The sequence below is a fragment of the Mirounga leonina genome, unplaced genomic scaffold, assembly GCF_011800145.1.
Source record: "Mirounga leonina isolate KUSES-001 unplaced genomic scaffold, KU_Mleo_1.0 Mir_114, whole genome shotgun sequence".
Taxonomy (NCBI): domain Eukaryota; kingdom Metazoa; phylum Chordata; class Mammalia; order Carnivora; family Phocidae; genus Mirounga; species Mirounga leonina.
The window spans coordinates 871,663-880,631 of record NW_023270265.1 but is presented as its reverse complement, the minus strand read 5'-3'; positions in this window follow the sequence as shown (position 1 = coordinate 880,631).

Sequence of the window (8,969 nt, the reverse complement as noted above, 5' to 3'; positions counted from 1 at the left end):
ACCCAGGCGCCCCTTGAGTTTTGTTTTTTATTTTTAATTTAAGTAGACGCTACATATGGAAAAATACACAAACCTTAAGTATATAGATGGATGAATTTTCACAAAGAGAACACATCTGTGAAACCCAACAGGAAACATATTATTACTGCCTCCCTGGAGACCCTCCTCAAGAACTCCTACACCCCTCAGTGATAACCACTATTCTTCATATCATAGATGGGTTTTTCCCATTTTTGAACTTGATATATAACTGGGCCATATAGAATGACTCTTTGGTCCCTGGCTTCTTTCTCTCAACATAATGCCCATGAGATTCATCCATGCTGTTGGCATGTTAGCTTCTCATCCAGTGCTTCTTAAAGTCGGATCCTCACAAGTCATTCTTAGGGTTCCATTAATCTACCAGCTAGAGGAAAGCAAATGTGGGGTGCCTGGTGGTTCAGAAAGGAGTTGAAAGCATCCCACTACAGGGCACACAGTCCTGCCCTGGGCCTTCACTCTACAACCTAGAGCCTGCCACAGTCCCACTCCTGACTCCCAGACTGCAGCTTCCCAGTGCACCCTACTCGTCCAGGCCTCTAGGTCTTTGCAAATGCTGCTCCCTCTGCCTGGGATGCCCTCCCCTTGTTTGTCTGCCTAGCAAAGTCTTGTGTTGTTTGTGTCACTGGAAAGACTGCCTCCCTGCGAGGTCTCCCCTGGCTCCTCTGGGCAGACTCAGGCACCTCTTTTGTTGTGCTTTATCCATGTTACTCCTGCAGCATTTATCATATCGTGTGGTCACTGCAGGTCTTTCTGCCCACTGGACTGTGGGCTTTGAGACCTGGAGTGTGGGGCGACACTGGATTCCCTCCCGGAGTGACCGACTTGGGAGTCTTGCTGCACCCCCACCTCCCAGGGCCATCAGAGGCAGGAGCAAGATTCTCTGTCCTGGCTCACCTACCTCATTAAACACGGGGTTCGGTTGGCTCCCAATCCCTGCATCATCAGCAAGGGTGGACAGCTTCAGAACTATGGCATGGGAGTCCTTGGCCAAGCCACCACACCAAGGAATTAAAGGCCTGGAGAGCCCTGCTTGGGCCAATGCCAGGCCCTAGGGCCCAAGGTTGAGATACTTTACCAGACAGGCATCAGTTTCCTCATCTGTGAAATGGGAAAAATGAACCTGGTCACCTTCCTCTTTCCTGGGAAGAGTATGAAGTTAATGAATGCCCAAGACCGGATGTGACTATACCTAAGACTTAGTGCAAGCTGCCTGGAGGCAAGGGAATGGCCTAGGTGACCCTAGGTTCTCTCCTGCTGCCCGGGACTGAAGGACAGTGCGAGACCCACAATTCAGCTGTAGCTGCTCATCTTGGTCCCCCACCCTTCCCTGGGTGGGTCTTGGCTTGGAAGCCCTAATCTGCTTGCTAAGCACCAACCCCATTTATTCCAACCTAAATTTGTCCAGCCCTGTGCCTTGCCTCTGCAGGGCTGTGTCCAGGCCATTGCAGGAAATTGGGTTTCTTTGTCCCTTCTCACAGAACTCCATTCATACTGCCCCTCCTCTAGGCAGCCTTCTCTTCTTATCCTTGGGCACGGTGGGCTCATCTGCACTCCTGGCATTTGTGAAGGGTTCGTGTCCTGGCTGTCCCCCAACTTCCGACCCCCACTCTATCCTGAAGTAGAACTGGGACCATAGAATGTGGTTCTTGGAAAAGCGGGCTCCACCCAGTGGGGAAGATGGATGCAGCGCCCTGTTGCCATGGCAACCAAAAAGCACCCCCGTGAGCCTCTTCATTGGCCACTGTGCTCGAGATCCCGCCTCCACCACCAGAAGGGACCAACTGGAGGCCGGGTGATGGGACCCTGTTGGAGGATTAGTGGGGGTGACACGTCTCGCTTCCTGTTCTGCCCGCGGGGAAACCCGCCGGCGCTTGATCGCACTTCTCGTGGCCATCGTGGCTTCGATGGAGCTGTGTCCCGAGAGTCGGGGTGGGAGGTACGGGGAGGTGGGGAGCCTCTCGCAGGAGGTTTCCTCGGGCGGGCCTGGGGAGCCGCAGAGCTGGGTTGTTGGACTGGGGAGGAAGCCGTTCTTCTTCCCAGCAATGCAGGTCGCCAGAGGCCTCGGGTGAGCTCAATTCCCAGGCGCGAGAAGGCTCTGGCCGGCTTGGTGGTAGCCGGGGGGAAAGTGGGAGGTGCGTTCCACCCCCGCCCCGGCACCCTGGCCTGCCCGGAAGGAAGGGTCGTGCCAAGCTCGGAGACTTGCACGGTTTCCTTTAGCAAAACTGCGTCAGACTCCGTCTGGGGGTAAACCGCCACTCACTGGTGACAGAGCCTTGATTACAACAGATCAGAAAGGGGAAACCGAGCCTTTCCCGCTTTCTCCGCCTTCTCCGGAAAGTTCCCTTTTCAGGAGACAACAGATTGAAGAAGATAGAGCCCGCCTTCGCGAGAAGGAGGGAGAGAGTGTTTGTAACTCCTTTTGCTCTCTCAAAACCGCCTAAAATTACCTCTGGAAGCCTCCGCTTAACAATAACAGAACCATTTAACCAAGCCTGATTGGGGTTGAGACCCGGCAAGGAGCCACCTGATGGGACAGCACTAACGTGCTCCAGCCAGAATGGGCACTGGATGTAGCATCAGGCGGGACCCAATCTCTGAGCCGGACATTCCTCATCTGTAAAACGGGCTTGATTAGAGTGAGGATTCGGAAAAATAATCATGACACCCACTAGAACCTTTCTTGGTCAAACACACACCCCAACACAAAAACACCAGAGTTTCCAAGGGCCGCACACTCAGGGAGAAGCTTTTGCCCAGATGCCCTTGCAGGTCACTCCCAGGGGCCAGAGTCAAAATCAGTAACAAACACTTCTGGAGCATGTAAAAATTGATGGGTTTTGAGTGCCTAACAATAGTCAGGCTCTATGTTGTGTTGAACCCTGATCAACCCTTTTAATCATCCCAGAACAACCCTTCTTCTCTCCTGAAAAATACTGTGGACTGTTATCCCCATTTTGTAGAGGAGCAAACTGAAGTTTGTAGAGAAGTTAAGAAAATTCACCATGGGGGCGCCTGGGTGGCTCAGTCGGTTAAGCATCTATCTGCCTTTGGCTCAGGTCATGATCCTGGAATCCCCGGATTGAGCACCACGTCAGGCTTCCTGCTGAGCAGGGAGTCTGCTTCTCCCCCTGCCCCTCACCCTGCTCATGCTCTCTCTCTCTCTCAAATAAATAAATAAAATCTTCATTTAAAAAAAAGGAAAGAGGGGCGCCTGGGTGGCTCAGTCGTTAAGCGTCTGCCTTCGGCTCAGGTCATGATCCCAGGGTCCTGGGATCAAGCCCCACATTGGGCTCCCTGCTCAGCAGGGAGTCTGCTTCTCCCTCTTCCTCTGCCTCTCCCCACTGCTCCCGCTCTCTCTCTCTCTGTCTCAAATGAATAAATTTAAAAAAAAAATTATTAAATAAATAAATAAATAAATAAAATCTTTAAAAATAATAATAATAAATAAATAAATAAAAATTTAAAAAAGGAAAGAAAGTTCACCATGTGAATTTCAGACTCTTTCTGATGCAAATGACAGAAGACCTGACTCAAACTGGTTTATGCTAAAAAGGGAATTTGCTGGCTCAGGAAACTGAAAAATCCAGGCATGACTTGATCTGGAGACTCCAAAATGTCATAAAGACTGAATCTCTCCACTCTGCCTTCACCATCTTGGCGCCACATTTGGGCTCCATGAGTGGTCTTCTACGAGCAGCTCCAGGTTCATATCATCCCGAGTCCTAGTTCTGTATAAAAGAGGGTCTTAGTAATTGCAACACGAGTCCCAGGATTTACTCTAATCACACATGGCAGACGCTGGTTAGGGGGTCATGTGACCACACTTACATAAGACACTGCTGGGGAAGAATCTGCACTGATTGGCGGCCTGGTCACATGCAGCCTCGTGGGTACCAAGGGGCTGAAAGGGAAGGAGGGAGGAATGTTTCTCCCAAGGAGGAACAGAAAAGATGGGGAATGGGTGCTAGCGGCTAATCTGACCTGTATCTTCCACACTGAGGTCATAAGGTGACACGGTTGAGAAGAGTTGGGGCGGGGACTGAGCCCTGGCCGTCAGACTCCAGAACCCACAACCCTAACTCCTCTACACCTTCCACTCTGCGTGCCAGCCTGCTACTAAGCACCTAGTAGAGAAAACGTGGATGTGGAAGGTGAGGCCCTTGCCCTGGGAGAGAGCCCAGGCCTCCTTCATTGGTCCCAGGTCACTCCTTATCACATCTGGTACCCATCACCACCTCCCACCCTGGCTGGGTCCTGGGAGCCTCTCTGATAGCTGGCCCTGGGCTATTGCCTGCCATGCTATGGAAGGCCTTCCACATCAGCTCTGGTTATGCACTGTCCCGGGGTCTAGTTGCTTCCTGTTTCTCCAAGCAGAGGGGAGATTCTTTGGGGACTAGGACTATGTTCTCCCTTCTCCTGTATGTGGTCCCTCTCTGGGACCAGGCAGAATTTGTGCAGTAGGCAGCAACGGTGATTTTGAGAGGCCCTAAGAAGGCCCTTTTCTACCCCTTTTGTACCTCCTTTACCATAAAAAAATTCCATCATTAGACAGGATTTCACTCCTTCAATTACCCTTAAGATTCAAATTCCCCTGAGAGAGGCAGTATAGTAGGGCTTAACATTCATTCACACTATAGTGAGAAGTAGCTCATAGAATCTTTCCTGAGGGGGGCACCTGGGTGGCTCAGTCGTTAAGCGTCTGCCTTTGTCTCAGGTCATGATCCCAGGGTCCTGGGATCGAGCCCCGCATTGGGCTCCCTGCTCTGCGAGAAGCCTGCTTCTCCCTCTCCGATTCCCCTTGCTTGTGTTCCCTCTCTCGCTGTCTCTCTCTGTCAAATAAATAAATAAAATCTTAAAAAAAAGAATCTTTCCTGAGGGCAAGCTTTTTCATCTTGGCCACCATTCATTGAGTGCCTACTATGTGCTTTCCACTGATTCAAGAGCATCTCATGCATTAGCTCATTTAATCCTCACAACTCTGTGAAGTGGATACTAGTGACCCCATTTTACAGATGAGGAAACTGAGGCCCAGAGAGGTTAATGATCATGCCCAAGGTCTGCAAGCAGTGGAAGTCTGGTTCCAAAACCTACACTCTCCATTACTCCACTGAGATAATCCCTAAGACTTTTCAGTGTTCTGAGATCAGTTCTTCTCCCTGAGAACAGTTCTGAGATCAGTTCTTCACACAGCACCCAGTGAGAGGAGCCTTGGGTCAGCTCCCTGGTGTCCTGGGAACAGAGGGAGAGTGTGGGGGGCATGGATGCTGGGAGCTGCCAGAACAAACCTGCTCCTTCTTCCCTTCTTCCTCTTCTCCCTCCCCCCCTTCTTTTCCTTCTCTTTCTCCCCTCCTTCCTCCCACTCATCCATATAGCCACCCACACACCTACTAGGGGTGAGGGCTACAGGTAAGCAATGACCAAAACAAGTGTCCCTTGTGCTCTCACAGGGTTGATAGTCTAAAAAACAAACAAACAGGGGCACCTGGTTGGCTCAGTTGGTGGAGCATGTGACTCTTGATCTCGGGGTCGTGAGTTCGAGCCCCACGTTGGGTGTAGAGAGTACTAAAAATCAATCAACCAATCAATCAATAAGTAAAACAAAAAACACTTGCTATTTCTTGAGTGTTTATGGTGAGCAGGGCCCTGAGCTAGGTGCTGAAAACATGCATCATCCCCAGAGCCCACTTTCTCAGGTGGGAGACTGGCACTTAGGAAGAGCTACAGGCATTATCTCATTTAATGACTCCAGACTGACTCCAGAGTCCCAGCATCGCACCACTAGACTGGACTGCCCCCCTCTTGGGGTGTAGTGAGGATCCAGTGGATACTTAGACTGAGGAGTGCACACACACACACACACACACAACCCTGGCTCTGTGACTCCAACAGCCAGCACCAGAGGCAGCCATTTCTGCTGTCTCCAGCACCCTCCTTCCCACCAGGGGCCAGGCCCCACCCCAAACAGGAGTGGAGTGGGGAAAGGCCATCTCCCAAGGAAATGATAGGCTGGCACCCCGAGACCTCTGAATGGAAACCCGCAGGGAGATTGAATGAGCCTGATCTAACCAGAGGTTCTGGAAGGAGACCTCACCCGCTCTCCCTGGGCAGCCTGTCAGTGTGAAGTCCTGGTGCCTTGGTTTCCTCTCCTATAAATTGGTTTGCTCACAGGCTGTGTCTGAAGTATCACCCACCAGAAGCTTCCTTGATCCAGCTCCTTGGGGAAGCTCCTTGCTTTCTGACTGGGTCCTTCAAGGTTCTTCACAGGGATTGTATTTCCCATTTTACAGGTTCGGAAACGAGGCTCCGAGAGGCTGACCCACAGCCACCTAATGAGTGTTAGAAATGCAATGAGAACCCACCCAGGTTTTTAATCTGTTGCTGCAACAAGTGTCTACTAAGCACTCAACTGAATGCTGGCGTCTGAGCTATGTCCAGGAGATACAGCAGCGAGCAAGGGAGGCTTGTCCTACCTCCAGGAGAGTCCATTTCAGTAGGGCTGACAGATGAGAGGAAATATTAGAAATGTTGGCAGGACAGGGTGACAAGAGCTAAGAGGCTTTTGGCAGGGCAAAGGACCTGGGGCCACCTCAGCTCCCACATTTGGGAGGACCCAGCAGAGCAAAAGTCTGGGGGGCTGGGGAGCTGAAGTGGGAAAGGTTGGGGTCTTGGCCCAAGTAGGGTGTTAACTGGGAGGAGGAGTTGGAGCTGCCCCACCCCAAAATACCCAGACTCCTCTCAGGCCTTGTACTGCCTGCCTGGAGTTTCCACCCCAACGGTTTCCTTGTCTGGGGTGCTTTCCAGCCCCACCTGCTTTCCTGGAGTCCAGTTCATCTAACGCTCCTGCCAGGCATGTACCTGGTGCCTAGTGTCACTCTGCGTAATTCCAGAAACCCAGGTGTCCTCACCTGCTCCTGATTCAGTTTGACTCACCCTCCTCAGTTCTGGAAGTTGGCTCTTGGCTGTTTTTACCTCATGCTTGGGCATCTGGGGCTCGTGGGAGCAGCAGATCCTCCTTCCCACTCTTGAAGGTTAAACTGGTTGGTGTCATGCAGGGGAAGTAGAGGAGCCCTGAGGAGGGAAACCTCATCCACCCACGATTAACTTCCTCCCTCTACAACCCACTTCAGACATCTCCTTTCCAGCGATCACCAATGTTCTTCCTGTTCTTTTTTTTTTTTTTAAGATTTTTATTTATTCATTTGACAGAGAGAGACAGTGAGAGAGGGAACACAAGCAGGGGGAGTGGGAGAGGGAGAAGCAGGCTTCCCGCCGAGCAAGGAGCCCGATGTAGGGCTCCATCCCAGGACCCTGGGATCCTGACCGGAGCCGAAGGCAGACGCCTAAGCGACTGAGCCACCCAGGTGCCCCTCTTTTTTTTTTTTTTAAGATTTTATTTATTAATTTGACAGAGAGAGAGAGACAGTGAGAGAGGGTACACGAGCAGGGGGAGTGGGAGAGGGAGAAGCAGGCTTCCTGCCAAGCAGGGAGCCCGATGTGGGACTCGATCCCAGGACCCTGGGATCATGACCTGAGCTGAAGGCAGACGCTTAACTGACTGAGTCACCCAGGCACCCTGTTCTTCCTGTTCTTAACAGGAAAAGGACATTATCTAGGAAGAATAGCTAATATTTGATTGTTTACTAGAAGCTGGGTACTTCTCACAACATTCCATTATTGGTTATTATTTTCCTGATGAAAAAAACTGAAGCTCAGAGAGGGGACCCATCTTGTCTCAAGTCACACAGCAAGGAATTGGCTGAAATGGGATTGGAACCCAGGTATACTAGACTTCCAAGTGGTTTCACCAGGGACACACATACCTGACCCCCACTCCAGCTGCCCACAGGTGGGAGAGGGAAGTTAGGGCTCATTCCACCTGCCAAGCTTGAGCCTGCTCAGATCCAACCTCATGCACCCCCAGGATCCTTTTGTGGTGGCGCTGGGGGGATAGAAACTCTGAGAGGAGCCACCATTTGCTCAACCCAGGGATCTGAGGGCCATTACTTCCCCCATGGGAAGAAGCCCAGACCTATAGAACTCCCATAGGAAGCGCTCCCCAGATGAATGGGCCAGGTCTGTGCTGCTTGGTGGGAGTCATGGCCAGTCATCCCTCCTCATTTTAGATGGGCCCAGGCGTGCCACGGCAGCGTACCCCCTCCTTCCCTCCCACAGCTTGTCCCCAGTTGGCATCCCTCCCACTGGACCTCCCCTCCCCATCCTACCTTCACACCAGATAAAGCTGTATGGCCCAGAGCTGTGCTAACCAGTACGGTGGCCACTAGCCCCTTGTGGTTGTCGAGCACTTGAAATGGGACTAGTGCTGCTGAGGAACCGAATTTTAAATTGTATTTAATTTTAATCAAGTTACATTTACATTTTAAACTTGATAATGTAGTTGGGACGCCTGGCTGGCTCAGTTGGTAGAGTGTGCGACTCGATTCTCAGGGTTGTAAATTTGAGCCCCACAATGGGTGTAGAGATTGCTTAAAAATAAAATCTTATAGGGGCGCCTGGGTGGCTCAGTGGGTTGAGCGACTGCCTTCGGCTCAGGTCATGATCCTGGAGTCCTGGGATTGAGTCCCGCATCGGGCTCCCTGCTGGGCAGGGAATCTGCTTCTCCCTCTGACCCTCCCCCCTTTCATGTGCTCTCTCTCTCTCTCATTTAAAAAAAAAATTAAAATTAAAAAATAAAATAAAATCTTATAAAAAAATAGATAATGTAGTTATTGGAAAACATTTAAGTATGTGTGGAACACCTTGGGTATGTGACTCTACTTATGCAACCCAAATTTTATGAAATCTAAACACAGATCATTTTCTGATGAAAATTTAGCAGGTAGTAGAAGTATAAACCAAACACTAGGTTTTGAACGCTTAGTAATAGAAAATGTAAAAATACCTCACTAATATTTTTTTACATTGATTAC